Source organism: Heteronotia binoei, chromosome 10 (genome assembly GCF_032191835.1).
Source record: "Heteronotia binoei isolate CCM8104 ecotype False Entrance Well chromosome 10, APGP_CSIRO_Hbin_v1, whole genome shotgun sequence".
NCBI lineage: Eukaryota > Metazoa > Chordata > Lepidosauria > Squamata > Gekkonidae > Heteronotia > Heteronotia binoei.
In genome coordinates this window covers 34,374,130-34,394,501 of record NC_083232.1, presented here as the reverse complement: position 1 = coordinate 34,394,501, position 20,372 = coordinate 34,374,130, and the positions used below count along the sequence as shown (strand labels likewise).

The window sequence follows — 20,372 nt, the reverse complement described above, 5'->3', positions numbered from 1 at the left end:
TGCAGTGCTAGTTTAGGGAGCATCATATACATGGGAACATTCTCTTTTTGACCTGTTTCCATATTTTCCCTTACTTTACTCTTTCCCAGGGCTTTTTCTGTAGAAAAAGCTCAGTAGGAATTCTTTTGCGTATTAGGCCACACCTCCTGATGTCATCATTGTTTTACAGGGTTTTAAGAGAAAAAGCCCAGCAGGAACACATTTGCATATTAGGTGACACCCCCTGATGCCTCCATTGTTTTGCACATTGTTTATCTATCAAAAAAGCCCAGCAGGAACTCAATTGCATATTTGGCCACACCCCCTGACACCAAGCCAGCCAGAACTATGTTCCTTTGTGTTCCTGCTCAAAAAAAGCCCTGCTCTTTTCCAAGCGTGGTTTGGTGTAATCTTTTGGGAAAGACTGTAGTCAAAGTGTGCTTGCATGCCATGTGGAAGGGCAGGCAGCTACACAACTCCTGCCCACATTGCCATCTTTTCCCTTGCTTGGGAGGGGGGCATGTGGCTTAGAGATAGCTTGACATGCAGAAGGGCCCTGGTTCAATCCCTGGTACCTCTAATTAAAAGGATCAGATAGTGCTGAGAAGGACCTAATCCTGAGATTCTGGAGAGTTGCTGCCAGTCTGACAAGACTGATTTTGAGGATTCAGTATAAGACAGCTTTGTGTGACCTCTACAGTTGCCAACCCCCCTCCAACTTTTTCAGACTTAAAAAAAAATGCTAATTGATGTATTGCTATAGTGACATGATAATTACTGACTTTCTTTTAAAACCCCAGAAAAGTCCTGTAGGGAACTGAGGCATGGAAAGTTCACATGTGATCTATCGCTGCTACAAATGCCTCTACTTCTGCATTGGCAATGGAAGGAACATGGAACATTTTCACCATGTGAAAGCAGTTTTGATGTTCATTTACGAGCCACCTGCAACATTGTCTGAGAAGCATATGCAATATGGGCATTTCTATCCAAATGGAAACACAATTGTTTACAGAAAACACTGCCATCTCATATTTTACCTTGCATTTAACTGGGGAAAACAATGAAATATGTTTTCAGTGAAAGCAGTCCTCATAGCTTCAGCATCTGATCAGGGCTTTGAATATGTTTTCTCCTAATGCTCTGAGCTATCAGTTTGGGTTGCTGTAGTTTCCAGATGTGTAACAGATCAGAATAACTAAATTATGGCAGCACTTTTCCCAGCTGGGGACTTCTTAAATAAAGCCATATCCCAGCATTTCCATGTTGCAAACAAAAATGTCAAAATGGGTGGCTAAAGAATAACTACCTTTTGCTCACCTGCGTATGAAACATTATGTGATGGGCCATACAATTCTAAAGGGTGACTGAGGCTTAAGTAATGTTCAGAAAATGGCAAATAAACATGACAGGCCTGTGGGGGCGGATTGAATGAATGATAAGTGTTGTTTTGGTCACCCAGCCACAGCAACAAGTAAGCAAGAACTCATCTGAGCCCCCTTGAATTTCATCATCTAAGATGAAAGTATCATCCATCATCTGTTCTTCTTACCATTCAGTTCAGGGGGAAAAACAAACAAACCTGGAGGCTCCTAGAGCTCCAATAATTGTTTTGTTTTTTTAAATGTTGGAAGCATGTGGAGGATTTCATTCAGATCAAGGACAAAATGCTGGGAGGAGGGATAAGCCCCTGTGCTGTTTTCTCTCAGTTCCTCTCCCTCATGTTTATGTTGTTCCTGAGGACAATGTGAGAGTACCATATGTTTCCCTTTATGGGGCAAATAGCTTCAGAGGGTGCGTTTGCATCAGTGAACTCTTGTGTAGGGGAATGGGGTTACCATCCACACACCCCTGCCCAGCACCATAGCCTATCTGAAACAGGTTTACCCACAGCTGCTTTTAGGTTTTTTGTTTTAAGGCAGATTCTATTCCTGGATCTCCTTGGGCCCGCATCTGCTTCACTCGTCCTAATGATCCCATCCTACCTCAGACCTAACTTGCATAGCTGTATCAACACACAGGACATGAAGCCCCTTGTGCAGTCCTTCTCAGTTATTCATAGGAACCAGACAACACTGGTGCCAAGCTATAGCTCTCCATGGCTTTTTAGTGCCCACACAAGACCAGGAAATAAGCCCTCGAACCATTGCTAGAAAACACATTACAGTCTTTCACCTGGCTTTAAGATCCTAATCCTATGAGCCACTGTGAGCCAAACTCAACATGACAGTGTCTCTTCCTCCACACCATTTTAAAACTCAACAAAACTATTTAATAATGCTGCACTAGCCTGATCAAGATCAGGTCTGCCATGTAGCTGGACATGACACTCCTGTCCCCCTGTATACCCTGGAGATCAGTTGCAATTGCAAGGAAACACCAGACCCCACACTTAGAGGCTAGTAACCCAAGGCAGCAACAGTAGAAGCTGCAGGGAAGGAAAGTGGAAATGAGAGCCCCTCATCCACCCACATTCCAGGCCTAATCTTGATGGGACCTGAATCACAGCATTTTAAAATTGCCTTATTAGACTTTAAAATGGCCGTGGCATCCACAGGTCAAACCTGGGAACTCAGTCACATTTCATTTAGCCTGTGTTACAATGGAATGGGGAAAATGTTTAATCTCCTCTGCATCCATTTACCACAGCTTGCCAGACCGATTAGAGTTGCTAACCTCCAGGTGTGGCCTGGAGCTCTCCTGGAATTATAATTGATTTCCAGCCTACTGATACCAATTACCTGGATGAAATCTCAGTTTTGAAGGGTGAACTCCATGGCATTATATCACTGTCAAGGTCCCTCTCTTCCCAAACTCAGATTTCCCCAAGCAGTGCCCCAAATCTTCAGGAATTTCCAACCTGAGGGATGATCTATAAAGGGCTTCCTTCCTCTACATTGTTCCATTGATCCAGGGAAACTCTTGTACCCACATAAACCAAGGCTTCTCCCCCTCCTCTTGCAAAACTAGTAATATAAATGCATACTAATGTAACTAGCTCTAGCAGGAGCAGATTACTTATGTCACCAACTGAACCGTATATATTTCTCACTAAGTAAATGGGGCACTTTGCCAACTATCAGATATTGCAATTGATTCAATGCTAGATTTTAAGCAGACGCAGCGCCCTTTCACACACACTAAATAGTACACTATCAATCCACTTTCAGTGCACTTTGCAACTGGCTTTTACTGTGTGAAATGGCAAAATCCACTAGCAAATGATCACTAAAGTGGATTGCAACTGCATTATTTAACATGTGTGAATGTGTCCACACGCTCCTTATTGTTTGTGTGTATTGCAGCGTGTGCTAGTAATGGATGAGCACAGTATAAGCAACGAAGTCAGTCATACGAATCATGTGTTGTTTTTTTCTGTTGGCACATACAGAAATATGGCTCTCCTGTGAGAAAATGCAACAAAATCCTTTTGCCTAACACAAACTGACTCACGCCACTAATTTGTCAACAGCATCAGGTCAAACACAAATTCTGCACAGTCACCACAGGGGAATGGGATGAGAACCAGGATGTTTTCTTTCCCTGATCTACTTATTTAATAGACTCTTTGGCAGGGGGGAACTGGCTGGCTACTTCATAAAACACCCCCCCTCCTCCATGAAAGGAAGAAACAGAAAAAGATTTTCACTCCAGGAATTCTAAGAGGAGATTGCAAAGCTTCCAGGGTCTTTAAAAAGTTCATTTCGAATATTAATAGCTGGCCTTTCAAGGTAGTGTAGAACAAAACTAAAAATAGATTGGCAAAGATAAAACAACCCATAAAGCAAAACATGCTGGCTATTCCTCAAGCAGGTTCATATGAGCATTGAACAATTCTTCAGGTAGCCCAGTCTCTCTCCATATACTAGGTCTCATACTAATAATGTTTGTAACTGTAAAAATGAAACCCAAAAAGAAGCAGTAAGCTCCCAATGTATGTAATTCTAAATATGGTCCCACAATACAAATAAAAAAAAAATGCAATGGGGCATGTACAGAGAATGTGACTTTTTTTTTTCACAAACCTTGTTTTGCATAAATATCCATAAATTAAAAAGAGGGCTTTTAAAAATACTCCAAACCTCAATTTACGGAACTCACACAATGCCACAGAATCTCAGCCACCATTTTGAGGTTGCTTTAAACAGGCAACGCAAGAAAGGATGAGTAACAACCACTAGGCAAGTGAGGCGGGCAGATGTGGGAAGAAGAAAATGGCATGGGCAAGCTAGGATGTTGGGAGGAACGAGGAAGTGGTAGATAGAATGAGGCGCTGTTGCTGAATGAGTAAACAAGCAAGCCAGGCAGTGAAGGTAAAGGCAGTAAGGGAGGAGGTGGCACAGGTGAGTTTGTTGGCCAGCAAGGCAGCAATTGGGTTTCCAACTATGGCTTGGAAAGTTCCTGGAGATTTGGTGGTGGTGGTTGGGGCTAGGGTTGCCAATCCCCAGGTGGGGGCAGGGGATCCCCTGGTTTGGAGGCCCTCCCCCCGCTTCAGGGTCATCAGAAAGCGGGGGGAGGGGAGGGAAATGTCTGCTGAGAACTCTATTATTCCCTATGGAGATTTATTCCCATAGAAAATCATGGAGAATTGATCCATGGGTATCTGGGGCTCTGGGGGGGCTGTTTTTTGGGGTAGAGGCACCAAATTTTCAGTATAGCATCTAGTGCCTCTCCCCAAAATACCCCCCAGGTTTCAAAAGGATTGGGCTAGGGGGTCCAATTCTATGAGCCCCAAAAGAAGGTGCCCTTATCCTTAATTATTTCCTATGGAAGGAAGGAATTGAAAAGGTGTGCTGTCCCTTTAAATGTGATGGCCCGAATTCCCTTTGGAGTTCAATTATGCTTGTCACAGCCTTGATCTTGGCACCACCCCTAATGTCTCCTGGCTCCACCCCCAAAGCCCCCAGATATTTCTTGAATTGGACTTGGCAACTCTAGTTGGGGCAGACATAGTTTAGGGGCAGTAATTCCATGGAACACAACTCCAAAGCAGCCATTTTCTCCAGAGGAGCTAATCTCTATAGTCTGGAGATTATTTGTAATTGCAGAACTGAACGTCAGGTCACCTCTGGAAGCTGATAACCCTCCAGCGAGAATAGAAGCAGTAGTAGGGTTGCCAATCCCCAGGTGGGGACAGGGGACCCCCCCGGTTTGGAGGCCCTCCCCCCTAGGCTTGACAATCCCCAGGTCCCAGCGGGAGTTCTTCTGCTTTCCCAGGCTCCTTCCCGCCCCCAGTCAGCTGGCCAACGGGGGAGGGAAGCCCTGCCCCCACAGGACCATGTGCCTTTCCACCTCCGGAGGCTTCAGTCTCCAATTGAAAGGCTTCCTCTTGGGATGGTGTGTCTGTGTTACTTTGAAGAAGTTGGCAGCAACTCATGAGTAGAGAGGCCAATCCCTCACTTCAGAGTCGCCAGAAACGGTGGGGGGGGGGGGAAACGTCTGCTGAGCACTTCATTAATCCCTATGTGGAGATCAATTCTCATTCTGGAGATTTCGGGGGCTCTGGGGGAGCTGTTTTTTGAGGTAGAGGCACCAAATTTTCAGTATAGTATCTAGTGCCTCTCCTCAAAGTACCCCCCAAGTTTCAAAATGATTGGACCAGGGGGTCCAATTCTATGAGTCCCAAAAGAAGGTGCCCCTATCCTTCATTATTTCCTATGCAAGGAAGGCATTTAAAAAGGTGTGCTGTCCCTTTAAATGTGATGGCCCGAACTCCCTTGGAGTTCAATTCTGCTTGTCACACCCTTGCTCCTGGCTCTGCCCCCAATGTCTCCTGACTCCACCCCCAAAGTCCCCAGATATTTCTTAAATGGGACTTGGCAACACTACTCCCCCCGTGTCAAGGTTATCAGAAAGCCGGGGGTGGGGTGGGGTGGATGTCTGCTGGGCACTCCATTTTTCCTATGAAGATCGATTCCCATAGGGTATAATGGAGAATTGATCCGCGGGTAGCTGGGGCTCTGGGGAGGCTATTTTTTGAGGTAGAGGCACCAAATTTCAGCATAGCATCCAGCATCCAGTGCCTCTCCTCAAAATACCCTCCAAGATTCAAAAGGATTGGACCAGGGAGTCCAATTCTATAAGCTCCCCCCCCCCCGAAGGTGCCCCTATCCTTCATTATTTCCAGTGGAGGGAAGGCATTTAAAAGGTGTGTGGTCCATTTAAATGAGATGGCCAGAACTCCCTTTGGAGTTCAATTATGCTTGTCACAACCTTGCTTCTGGCTCCACCCCCAAAGTCCCCAGATATTTCTTGAATTGGACTTGGCAACCCTAAGCAGCAGGAAAGGAGAGTGAAAGCAGACAGAAGGGTAGGAGACAGGTGCCACTCTTGCCATCACCAGGCAGGTAAACAAGTTAGCCAGGCAGGTAGCAGCAGAGGCCTTGGGGAAGTGAAGACTCCAAGAGGACTGAAAGGAAGAAAGCTGCAGAGGGGGTCTAGTGGGGGTGGGATTTCCCCTTCCCTCCTCGTCAAATCATAATTGCTAGCAAACATTCTCACTAATACTAATTCACACCAAATGTCGGTATCAAGACAGTATCTGAGCCCATTTGCAGGAAGAGCAGGCAAAAAATCAAATAAATCAAATATCACCAGAATGTACTTTGATCAATTTATTATGAATCATTACCCTCAGGTTTTCACCCTTGTTAGCCCTTGGGCCAATACATCTTTTAGATCAGACACGTCACTTCCAAGTCAGGAGTTCCCAGCAACATATAAAACATACGTGTACTAGTGGGATAATCTGACCCAAATTTTTTTATACATATCTAGTAGCTGGGAAACAGGTATCACTATGGGAATTTCATCATAGCAGACAAAAATTGCAAGCAGCTATGCTGATCCACTAGGAAAACAGGTAATGCCTTTACTACAACCAGGCAGGCCTCAGATTCAGTGGGAGCTCACAGGAGCACAGCTCCTGCACCTTTCTGAGAGTTCCGCCTCCTTGTCCATTGAATAGCATGTGCAGCTGCATAACAATCCCTGGATGAGCTCCACCACCTATTTTTCTACAAAATGTCTGCTGCAACCAGGTGATAGATCATTTCAAAGGTGAGAATGCAGCATGGTATAGCCTGATCTCATCAGATCTTGGAAGCTCAGAAGGGTTGGTACTTGGATGGAAGACCACCAAGAAAGGCTCTGCAGAGGAAGGCAATGGCAAGCTACCTCTGTTTCTCACTTGTTTTGGAAGCCCCTTGCTGGGGTTGCTATACGTCAGTTACAACTTGACTGCACTTTTGTATGTAAGTAGTGGTGCAAGCTTTTGAGTTTTCTATAACACTTCTTCAGGGTGCACACTAAGCAAAAAAGAGATATAGACAGAAACAGATGTAATTGGACAGAATGAAACATCCCATCGTGTAGTCTGAAACAGACTTAAAACAGAGTGAATACATTCTATTGCCTTAATTAGGGTAAGCAGTGCTTGGTACAAGGAGCTTCTGATGAGTGGTAGACACAGATCTGAATAACTGCTGACATCTGCATTTTCCAAGAAACAGCAGCCACCCCTTCCTTCACTGTGCCAGTAACCTTTAGAGCCAACCAAAACATTTTTTTTTTTTTGCATCTAGGACAATCTAACCTAAGTAAATCTATGCAACACTTTCCTTGCTCCATTTTAAGACTGCTGAGAACCTGTGTACTGAGGTGTTTTTATCATGTGTGGCTACATCTCCTCCGCTTTCTGATCCAGCCCAGAGATAGTTCCACTAAATTAAAAAAATTGCCTGTTACTTTGTGGTGTTTTAGCTGCTCCTAATAAAGATATAACCCTACTATTACTAAGAACAGGGCATTTCCTTGGAATGTGTTATATTCAGAATATAAAGGAGTTTGAATTGTGGGATGAATAAGCATACCTACCTGGCGAAGGGAATAGGATGCTTAAGTTACTAGATATTGATAATCTTTTTCTACTAGTGTCCTGTAAGGCTGCCTGGTTTTCTTTTTAAACCTGGCCTGTGTGTAGACTAACTGCTTTCTTTTCCACATTCCCCCTTTCATATAGTTATTGTGATATGTTATGGAACACTGGTTTCCCACCTCTCAAACTTAAGAAACACAAAAGGAAGCTTGTGACACCTAAAAGAGAGTCAGTTTGGTGTAGTGGTTAAGTGTGTGGACTTTTATCTGCGAGAACCAGGTTTGATTCCCCACTCCTCCACTTGCACCTGCTGGAATGGCCTTGGGTTAGCTATAGCTATCGCAGGAGCTGTCCTTGAAAGAGCAGCTGCTGTGAGAGCCCTCTCAGCCCCATCCACCTCACTGGGTGTCTGTTGTGGGGGGAGAAGACATTGGAGATTGTAAGCCGCTGTGAGTCTCTGATTCAGGGAGAAGGGCGGGGTATAAATCTGCAATTCTTCTTCTTTTTCTAAAAGACTAACAGATTTGGTAAAAAGCTTCTCTGCCTAGAATCTGTTTTAGGTCTTTTCAGGTGCCACAAGAATCCTTTTTTGGTTCTACTGCAACTGACTAGTATGGCTGCGCTGCTGAAAGGCAGGCAACCCTTCTATGCGGGGGAGAGGAAGGGCACCAGTGGGGCTTCTAGCACTTGGGGTTTTTTGGCCACTGTGTGACACAGAGTGTTGGACTGGATGGGCCATTGGCCTGATCCAACATGGCTTCTCTTATGTTCTTATGTGCAATGGTAGGTGTTAAGAAATGGATTTCTCCTGGGAGGATTTTGATGAGCAAAGCCTCCACTTTTTATTTCAACAGTTCCCCCCCCATTCACAGCAGAGAATGGGCTAGGAAGGAAGAAGTCAATGGCTTTCCAGGATCACCTTCATACAAATGCTAATAGATCTAGCAGGAGAGATAATGGCTGGGTCAAGCAGGGAACAGAGACTTGGAGGGATTAAAGCTAGAAAATCTTCAGGAAGAGGAATTTTAAAGATGTCTAGGAAAACCCTCTTTGACTTGGCACGACCAGGACAGTGGATAGAGAAACAGATATGATGAAAACTCCTTGCAACAGGAAGATCTCTTCTTGGGTGCTATGTCCATGAGCACACAGACTTCTCCTCTGCGAAGGCAGCCATTGACCATGTGCTTGCCTCAAGAGCTGGAACAAGCTTCAAGGTAAAGGTAACTCTATCGGAAGCTTTAACATCCTAAGCAAAAGGGGCCTGTCCTGCTTTAACATCTGATAGGGCATGTATAAAAGAAAGGGACAAAGGATTTGCATTTTACCCAGTTCTTTTGGAATCCCTTGCTCAGTCTGATGCTATGCTAAAAGCATGCTTGCAAGCATTTTCTTTTAAATCAATACTTCAAACAATCCATCTTGAGTATCAGTGAGAAAGGCAGCCTACAAATAATAAAGATAAAAAAATAGTCTAGTAAAAGAGGTTAGAGCAGACTGTAAAAACAATTTAAAAAGATGAATCTCTAATTAAAAATCTGGGTAAAAAATAATGTATTAGACTGGTGCCTAAAAGAGACTATGGTCAGTGCCTGGCAAGCTGCAAGGGGATGAGGATCCTCAAAAGTTCCACCGCTGTTTGCCACCTCTCTCACCTCTGATGATGAGGGCACAGTGAGCAAGTTTGTGAGGAGGATTGTAACAGTGTGAGAGGAGACTTTTTAAAAAAATCCCACTTTCCCCCAAGGTTTTGCTTTCTTCATTTTACACCAACAATAACGGTGAGATATATTAGGGACAGCAACTGGACCAATGTTATGCAGTGAGTTTCCAGCCAGGCAGAGGTAGAATTTGAAACCAAGTCAGGAAGATCCATAATAATTGCTGAAAAACCGTTACCTGCTGCCTTCAACCAATTTATTTAAATAGCTTCTCCAATACCCTCTTTAAATACAAAGTAAGGCCAGAGGGGTAAACAGGCACCTGCCCCAAAGAGTCTACAAGCTGCACTTCGTTATCAGTTAATACAATCCATAAGGGAAGAGGGAATGAACCACTGGTGGGAAGCTGACAAGGGATGATGCGGGCAAATTTTCATACTGCTGAATGTTCGCACTAGCATCTTTCTAGGAACACAAAGGAATGCCTCGGTATCTCGCTTTACGCTCCTTTTCAGCTGGACCAATTTCAACCATCTTTGTTCTATTCGGTATAGGAAAAGAGAACAAAGGGTTGTAAACGGGTAAATTTTGCCCATTTCCGACTCGGAGCCAAAAGAGATTCTGATACACGCTAGTAACTGTGTAAACAGAAAACAAACGGATGTTATTCGAAATGAATCCCGCCTGATAAGACTGGAATAAGCCGAGGGGGTGCGGGCGCGCCAATTATGCAAGACGTTAGTTAAAATTCCCGCTATCTTCGGCACCCAAACCCAAATTCGCAGCGTAGCAATTGCGGAGCCAAGCAGTAGTCCGGGAACTAGCTGTCGTCCTGCAAAAACAACACAAGGCATCCATCCCTTCCTTTTAGCACCAGAAGGGACGTGGGTGTGAAGGCTCAATATTGGATCATATTTCTGATTTACGGCTCCCCTATACTGCTGCAGCGTAGGCAGGAGGTAACGAAGTAGGTTTCCAAGGAAAGAGAGGACGGTTAAACAACTACAAAAAGCGGCTGCCTCACACAGGGCTTTAAACACCCCAAGAACCGAGAGCAGCCGCGCATGACTGAAGAAGCCTCGGCTCCAGCGCGCCAGACTCAGGAAGCTTTCTTGACGCATGCGCCCTTGGGCTTTGCCTTCGGTGGCGTCACCTAGCAACCGGCAAAGCCTAGACGTAGCGCCGGGAGAGACTCTGGGAGGTCTTCAAAACGCGACTACACGTGTAAACAGATCCCTCCGCGTGAGTGAAGTTTTGTGAGGCGCGCAGGTCTGAAAAACTTTCCTGGTGGGTGGGAAGAAGACTGTTCCTCTGTGGCGGACTGGGAGGCCAAAACGGACCTGGAAAGAGGGGCCCTGCCTCCTCGTTCCTCTAAGGGCTGGAGAGAAAGCAGGCGCCGGGGCTGGGCCAGCACAAGGGGAAGCCGGGCACTGATACTTGCCGGCGGCACCGGGCCCAAGTCGTCAAAGTGAACTCAGGTGTCTCTATGCCCATGTTCCTCGCCAGCCCCACGGTGCCAGACCCGGGGGGAAAAGAGCGCTCAGGGCAGCATCCCACGCTGATTTCTCTCCCCTTAAGATAAATAGCCAGTCCACTCTTGGCTGCTGTGGTTGGAGACGATCTGTGCACTCTTATGATGCTGGGTGCCAGAGAACTGTGTGAGAGCGGAGCATTTATTCTCGCTTCACTTTTGGAAGTGTTAGTCGTCCATTATTTATTCAGCGTCTTCCAGGATGCTTTCACAGTTTCATGGGTAGAAATAGGTTTCTGCCGCCTAAGAGCTTACAGTCTAAAACAGACAATGAGAAATCAAAAGAGGAGGAAAGGCGAATGAATTAATGTGGGCAAATGTAGTGGTGCAAGTTAGCTACATTTATTACAAAGCAAAATATAATATTAATAGTTTTGCTGCAGGAGTGGTAGTTCATAGCAGTATGGTAGGACACAAGTGTACGATCCTGGCCCTTATCTAGGTTCTTTTTCCCTGGAGGGGTCGCCTCCAAGAGAGCCAGTTTGATGTAGTGGTTAAGTGTGTGGACTCTTATCTGGGAGAACCGGGTTTGATTCCCCACTCCTCCACTTGCACCTGCTAGCATGGCCTTGGGTCAGCCATAGCTCTGGCAGAGGTTGTCCTTGAAAGGGCAGCTGCTGTGAGAGCCCTCTCAGCCCCACCCACCTCACAGGGTGTCTGTTGTGGGGGAGGAAGATAAAGGAGATTGTGAGCTGCTCTGAGACTCTTTGGAGTGGAGGGCGGGATATAAATTCAGTATCATCATCAAACAACAGGACTGGGGGACTAGGAGAGGGTGTGTCTGGCAGATTTGGGAGGGACATGCCCCCCATAGTTACGGCCCTAGTACAATCTGAACACAAGTGTACGAGTCAGACCTGTCACCTTCAGATTAAAATGTTCAGTATGGTATCCTTATATTCCTAGATGGCTGTTTCCAAATGCATATCCTCCTTCCCCATCCCCAGTAAACCTGCAGCATAAACTCTTCTCCCAGCTTTCTTTCCTTTACAATTTAACTTTATCCTTGTGCTGTTCTGCTTTAGAATAGTGTAGGTACTGCACTGTATATATCACTGTACTGCAGTTATCAGCATGTTTACTCAGAAGTAAGAGTCAAACTAGACATAACTATGCTAGCTTGTTCTTCATGTGTTTGCACATGCAAAGTGTGGGAGATGGAAACCTTTAATTAATTTGAAAATAAAACTCAGATGACTGGAGCTGAATCTTCCCCCAGTTTGCTACCACTGGAGATGCTTTTGGCTGGGTTCCCCATCACCACCACCTGAACTGATCAATACAGCTAATTTTCTAAAAGTATGCACAGGGACCTGTAGTTTTCCAGTTTTCTTACTATGCACAAATATGCTTCTAACCTTCAGTTCCCAAGTTGCTTTCCCCACATATATGAGCTAGAACACGATGTAAATACAAGCTTGCTACTGAGGTGTAATAAAAGTTTCGTCCTACGTATACCTCCGAATGTTAGGTAGGTTGTCCTAAGAATGTTCAGACTTGAGGAATCTTTCTGTGCCAAGCCTTCTGTATCAGCCTGAATTTGTAGCAGTGGTCTGAGATGAAGCAAGGAAAGCTGTGCTACAATAATTAATTTGGAGGAGCAAAAGGAGCATTGTTAACATTATCAGAAAAGCAAAAATGCATTTCTGTGTGCTTTATGGAAGGGATGAAGAATAATGCTGGGTAATGTTTCCTTTCTTATTGAAATGGAATGATAGCATAGGAGAATGAATGGTGGGAAATGTTGGTAGGATGGGGAACTACTGTTCCTTATCAGAATGGGTTTCACAATAAAGCACTCTGGAAATAGCTTCTAAAGGACTGTTACCATTTAAGGTTATTTTGGGGGGAAGGGGGTGCAGGGAGATTGAGAAAGCATGTTTATGTGTTGTGGCCATTCCTAAGCACTCAGCATAGAAGTCCATTGTAATTAAATCAGCTATTCCTTTTCTGGTGGCTCTTGCCCAGTCCCTTTGAATTCTGTTTTTCAGCACTCTGCACAGGGCTGCTGTTTCAGGCTCTTCTGCCTTTGCCACTGCTAATACCCGCTCACTTCTCTCCTTCTAGACTCAGCATGATTGATCTCTTTTTCAGTACCATTCCAAATTGCTTCTTGCAACTCTGGCAAAAGGTGCTTTAAGAAAAAGGAAAACTTAACATAGAACAGATTTCTTTAAAAAAAATAGGGGTTGTAATTAGAAGAGTGTATCAAAAATACTATAGCTTGGAGATTCCTGCCCACCATAATCTTAACTGTCCAATTCTGATACCCCATGCACATCTGTCAGACTTGCATCTCTGGGCCATCTATGACATGACAGATATTCACTGCAATTCAGTAGCTGCTCAGAAAATATTGTAGCTGTTTGGCTTATGTAAAAGGAAGCTATACCCATATGGGAGATCTGCGTATTGCCCATTTCACATGACAGTGACCACATGTATCATGATCCCAGTAGCACAGCTGGCAGGGTCCCAGTTTGGTTTAATGAAACATCTGTAGGGGGGTTCTGTTTTGTAGCACTCATGACCCTGGACACAGGGATCATCTGGTCAGCCGCAGTACCAAGCTGACAATGCCCCCTTCCCTTTGTTAATGTTCAAGTGCTTCTCAATGGACCCTTTGTTAAGCACTGGATCAGGTAGGATGTTCACTTGTACATTTTATTCCACCCGTCTTCCAATGCACTCTGGATGGCATACAGGGTTCTCTCATCCCCATTTCATTCTTACAACAAGGATAGGCTATGACTGGCCTAAGACTTGCTCAACCAGTCCAGATGGGTAAATGTGCATAGGATGTTGGGTATGCAAGAACAGGTGTGAGGCTGAGATTGCCAAGGTCAAACATAACAAGGCAAATGGTCAGAAAGAACTCAGCAGAAGAAACATCTGCTTTAATACTGAGTAAGTTGCAGTGCTGTAGTTCTTACTTGTAAAGCTTTTTTAGTCCCTGTTGTATAGGGGCAAAATCATGCCATTGGTCCAGGTAACTTTTCATGTTTGTTTCTCATTGTCCTTCAGAGAACTCAGGATGTTGTACTGGGGTGCAGCTATCCACTTCCCGTATCTTTGTATTTTATATGATCCTGATTCCTTTTCTTTGTGGTTTAATCTGCCTATCCCTAGATAAGAATGAACTTTGGCTGGCCAAGTTTAATTTTGTTCATTCTTTGGCAAGTGCTTCCTCCCCACCCCTTGACTCCAGAGGACTCACTGTGTCACAGCTGAACAATCTGTGCTCTTGTTGCTTTGCTCTCTATTCACATCAGTAAATTTCCTTGTTTAGATCCCAAAGTTAATATTCTTCTTGCCAGCATCACAGCTAGGGATGGCTAAGGGTTGTGTCTCTCAGGGATTGTCTCTCCTACAGCAGCATAATGAGCCTTGGTTTAAGCAACTTAGCACATACTACGTGGAAAAGAAGCAGGGAAGATACTGACTTGTGTGGGAGGATTTTAGGGCTTAAAAAATGTCTTTCTGGAATATACATCTTTCAAGTTCCTAACAAATCAGTGGAGGTCATCATGGCTAGGATTTCATGATGTCATCTTTAGGGACCGAAGGCTGCAGTTGTATCTGAAAAGAGGTATCTAAAGAAGGAAGAAAGATGGGGATCACTATTTTACAATACTGAATTGGCACACCTTCCATGTAGTGGGAATGAGTGAAAACAGTCGTTGAGATGTAGTGGTATTGTTAGAGTGTCATACTGGAGAGACCCAGGTTCAAATTCCCCACTAAATTATGAAGCTCACTGGGTGACCTAGGGCCAATCAGTCAAGCCAGTCAACCATGCAGGGTTGATGTGAGGAGAAAAAGGGTGGGATAAAATGTGATTGGTAAATGTAGCTGGTTGTGCTAATTTATTTAAGAGCATTAAATCAACATTTTCAGCCTCAGCTTAATTAGGTGTCATCTGCTTATTATACAGCAAACATGAACTAATGTACACATTCCAAGCACACAGCATTTTTAGGTTATAAATGAAAAATAGAACTTAATCTAATTATACTGACACTTTCTCAAAAAGCACTTTAATTTATAACCTTTTTGATATGGTTAGCTTTTGAGGCAAGTCCTCCTAATTTTCTTGATAAAAATGCCCTGCTGTTCATTTAAAAGAACTGACAGAGGAGCTGCCATGTCCCATTTCTTTTAGGTTCGTATTAGAAAGGTTTTTCCTACATTCTGCCCCTCTTGGGAGGAAGGATTTTACTGTGCATCTCAGCAAGCCCTTTGAAATCTCACGCATAATTTTCAGAAGCTTTTTCCATTCAGATTGTTTGTCACAGCTTGCATTCCCTCCAAGGAATTGCAAGGGTAGCTTCTTGTAGAAGTCTGGTTTCTGCCTAAAGAACCCTCTGACTGCACAGATGGAATAGACTTTTATCATGTTTTGTTATTTGTCTCTTTTAATTACACAAATGAATACACTGAGACTTGTACAAAACACAGGAAAATATGTTTCCTTTCCAGAGTAATTTGACAATATATCCAGGGTTTGCTGTCCAGAGTTCTCAGCTGAGAGTTGATCTTGTGGTCTGTTTTCTCATTTGGTGAAAACTGGACTGAATTGACCTGGGCAACTATAACACTATAGGTCACTGAATTCATATGCTTGCAATTTACTGTGATTAAACATGGACTACAAGCTTTTTCTCCCCAGCCCTTTAACTCTCTGATATGAATTTCCTGCTGTCGCCTTAAGCAGTGTTATCGCCTATGATGTCACCATCCTTAACCATTTTAATGCCAGCCAGGATTCCCCATGAGCCAAGTTTTGAAGCAAATGGAAAAAAATTGAATAATAATTTGCTTTGATGATCTGAAGTTATATTAAAAATAGAAATGTATTATATGAAGACGTGCTGTTTGTGTGTTATATACCATCAGGTCTCTTCTGACTTGTGGAAACCCTAAGTTATAAGTTATATCGGAAGGATAGGGAGGGAAGGGTTGGAGGTGGGGTGGCTCTGTATGTCAGAGAGGATATACGGTCCAGTAATGATAATAAGGTTGTGCATCAAAACAATCAGATGTTGTGGCATCCCAGTTCTTTTAAAACTATCCATGAATTTTTCATGAAACACACAGTTGAAAGCTTTGCTGTAGTCTATGAAACTCCAACTAATTTTCTTCTGATATTTTCTGGTATGATCCTGCAACCATCATAAATTTGCAATATAATCCATCTTGAACAGCTGGTATTTCTATTCCATATATGGTAAGATCTTTGTTGTAAAATTTGTGGAAAATGAATGTGGTGGTCTGAGAATCAGTGTGGTGTAGTGGTAAAGACCAGAGTATTAAACTAGTATCTAGAAGACCCAGATTAGAATTCCCATTTGTGCCAAGAAACTTTCTGGGTGGCTTTGGGCCAGTCACACTCTCAGCCTAACCTATTTTACGGAGTTGTGAGAATAAATGGAGGAGAGCGATATAAGCCGTTTTGGGGTGAAGGGAGAAAGGGAAGATTTAAATGAATTTAATAAATAAATAAAACAATAGCCTTTGGTTTAGTCATTTTAACCTCTACAGCTGACCTACTTTTTAAAAGGTAAAGGTGAAGTCCCCTGTGCAAGCACCAGTCATTTCTGACTCTGGGGTGACGCTGCATCATGACATTTTCATGGCAAACTTTTTACGAGGTGCTTTGCCTTTTCCTTCCCCGGTCATCTACACTTTCCCCCCAGCAAGCTGGGTACTCATTTGACTGACCTCAGAAGGGCTGAAGGCTGAGTCAGCCTTGAGCTACTTTACAAGACTGTTAATATCATGGTGATTGCAAAAGGCATCTGATAGTGGAGCCAGTTGATCTCATGCAACCACTGTTCATGAAAAAAAAAATCTCCGACCTTTCTTGACTGTTTATTTTTTATTTGGCTTTTGACCTGGTGAGAGATTGAAGGCAGCTTTAATAAAATAATACAATTTGACAAAAGTGTTCAAATCATTACACTGATCTGAGATATAACAATAGTTTGCTACCAACCATCCCAGCTGAAATCAGTTGAGCTAGTTAACACTTTGCCAATGAATTTTTAATAGCTGCTGAAAAAGATTTACAAGATCCTAGAGACTCAGCTATGATCTCTCCTAGCAAAAGGTAGTGTTGGTTCCATAGGCAGATCAAGTAATAATAACTGCTCTGTGGCTCACCTTACATCTTCCTCTTGCTGCCTGTTCTCTGGAGGAGGCAATTGCCCTCAAAAATGACCTCTGATGCTTTGATAAAAAGGTAAGTAGCATATCTGGTGGTGCTTTCATTTATGTTGTTCTCAGTAGGCAAAACATAAAATGTGGCTGTCATCCATGCTTTTAGAGACTCGTGGGAAGTAAGGAAAGGAGTTAGGGTTTTATAAGTGTAGCTATTCAGCCTTATCACAAGCTGTGCTTTTGCTTTTAAAATGATTACAGACATTGTGTTTTGGGTCTGATACTGAAAGTAGATGCCTTGTGCATCAATCAAGGCACATCTATGGGATGCAGAAATACGCTGGAGTCTTGCAGATATGAAAGAGCGTTTTCTGTAGTCAGAGTAAGAATTGCAAAGTGGGCCCCATTCATAGATCATACAAGTGTTCGGGCAAAGTTATTTTGCAACAGGGGTTGAAACCCCTGTTGCAAAATCTTACAGTTCTCTTAGAGGGGAGTATTCTTCTGATTGGTAATATAATGCTAACTTCATCTTTGACTTTTGAAGGCAAATTTTTGCCTTTGAAAATGTCTGCAAATGTATACCTATCAACTGAGAAAATTTTTGTTCAGTTTTTTGTTTTCTCTCTTTGGTCCATTTATACCATTAATTCAGCAGTCACACATTGTTGCGTAGTGCCTTGTATATGTTTTGCTTGTAGCATAGATGTATAACTTACTGTTTCAGTCAGTTGTTCCTGTGATTCTTCTGGGAATTAGGCACATGATATATGCAGATTAAGTTGTTCATAGAATTAAGTTGTTCATAGGCCCCCCAAATGCTAGAGCATCCCCCGTGTGATGTGTCTGGCATTATGACATCACTTCTGGGTGATGTCATCACGCCAGGCACGCTGGCGCTCTTCAAGGGTGGGGCTTCTCTGCCAGCCAGTTCCCTGGCAGCGGGTTAGAGGCCCTGAAATTGGGGGAATGGGAACCCTAGATGGAGTAGACACAGGACGGCCCCCTTCATGTTTAGTCCAGCCCTAATTACTCTGCAGGCTTAAAAGTATAACTCATTTTTCCTCTCCATACAATAAGTGGAAATATTGTGAGGTGCAGCCACAACGTGACAGAGGAGTATGTTATCCACTTCCTTTTAGTCCACTTATGAGTACAGAAATGAATACTGCCTTTTAAATAATCTCTGTTGCAGAATATTAAATATGGATTCTGTTGATGTGAACACGGTTGGAAAGAATGAGGCTTTTAAAGCAGGAAACTATTGGCTCAAAGTGATAATGATTGTATCAGTCTGTAGCAGTTCTGCAATCTAATCAGCCATCTATTTGCATAACTGAGAGCTTAATTGCTCAACTCCTATGTACATCTTTGTGACTGGTGTGGAAAGTGCCATTAAATTGCAGCCAGTTTATGGTGACCCCTGTAGGGTGTTCAAGGCAATAGACAAACAGAAGTGGTTTGCCATTGCCTGCCTCTGTGCAGTGATCTTGGACTTTTTTGGGGACCCCCTTTTTAGCTTCTGAGATCTGACATGATCAGTCTAGCATGGGCCATCCAAGAGACCTTAAATAGTGCAGCATGTCTGCTTTTTAGGTTGCTAGTCTACAAAAACATCACTTGTTTTATTTTGATCTGCTTTGAGAATGAAGCAGTGAACTAGCTGAGCTTGGGAAAGGCAGAATTTATTTGAATCCTCTTTGTAGGCGCCACAATGAAGGAGATAATTAAGCTTCTGAAGTGAGGCCAAAAGGCTGTTAGCCCAATAACCTCATAATTGCTTCATATGAATGCTTGTTCTTCACAAATCTTAATGCTCCTAATTGTTATTGAATTCAAAATGCATTTTTAATATACAAAAGCAGCACATTTGGAAGGTATGTGCTTCAAAAAAACATTGTAAGTGAATCCCAAGGTGAAAATTTGATTCTCCAATACCATGAAGCTTGTGTAGTCACAACTTGCAGGGAGCAAAACATCTGATCAGTTCAAGATGGCAAGGTTAGATACTCACTAAACACTGTCATAAATGAAAGGGCAAGGTTAACAGCCCTGTAGAATCAATTCCATGATTCAAAAATAAGTATTCCATACATAATGGTTAATTTTGTTTCCTGTTCTTGAAGCTATTTGGATACCCTTTGTTCTCCCAGAGGCAAAACAGTGACTTGTTGTTCCATTTAACACAAGGAGCATATATTGTTAAGTTCAGTACATAGAATCACAGACAAAATAAAATCAATATGGTAAATCATTTTTTGTGTGGGATGCCTGAACTCGTTTGTTTAGGAATTTTTCAAGATCTGTAAGGAGGAGAATTTGCAGACTTGGGAAGGTTAAACATCCCCTTCCCTCCTTTTGGTTCTTCTCTGCGAACACTGGTTGGGAAATCCATCTATCACTTATAATGTAGGTCTACCCACATTCTGGCTTCTAATGAAAAGAGATGTGTGTGTGTATGTGTTCAAACATAGTTTTTAATATAGTTACTGTACATGTATATGTTATGGGAGTGCAGTTGAGTTTGACTGCATAGAAAAATGACTCTGTATCCTTATGTCAAAACACTGTTTTCTACAGTGGTCCTCAGTTATACCATTCACACTTTCCTAATCTGATGCCTGTCTTTATGTCATTATTGACTTGTATGTTATGTTGGATTGACTGAGTTACAGTGGTTTTAGTAGTCATGCAGCCTGATTATGTACAGTAGAGGTCCCCAACCTTTTTGAACCTGCAGATACATTTGGAATTTTGATACAAGGTGGTGGACACAACCATAAAATGACTGCTGCAGGAAGTAGAGCCAGCCACAAAATGACTGCCACAAGAGGTAGAGCCCACCACAAAATGTCAGGAAATGAAGTCATGCATAACTGTAATATTAAACTCTTCAACATTTCAGGCAGAAGATCTATTTAACAGGATGCCTTTTAAGCAAACATATGGCTTAAAAATACTTCCTTGCATATACAAACCTTACCTCTGGTCACATAGTGAAGATCTTTGTGCTGTGGTGATCCTTGTGCAGTGGCTGCTGAAGCAGCTTTTTTAAAAATCCACACAGCCAATCAGATCTCCTGTGGCCCATCTGAGCATCTGTGGGGCAAAAGCTCCACTTGGCCTCGCCCACTTTCTTGATGCCAGGAAAGCTGTTGGCTTGATG

The 20,372-nt window shown here is 43.2% G+C and overlaps 1 protein-coding gene across 3 annotated transcripts in view; it reads left to right on the top strand.

Moving 5' to 3' along the window:
- The first annotated feature begins 10,638 nt into the window (after nt 1-10,638).
- The window catches only part of ARMC3 (armadillo repeat containing 3), a 79,882-nt gene continuing 70,148 nt past the window's right edge, over nt 10,639-20,372 (top strand). For all 3 annotated transcript variants that reach the window (XM_060248374.1, XM_060248373.1, XM_060248376.1), the window contains exon 1: nt 10,639-10,758. The gene's annotated coding sequence lies outside the window, so the exon portion shown is untranslated. The remainder of the gene's footprint in view (nt 10,759-20,372) is intronic.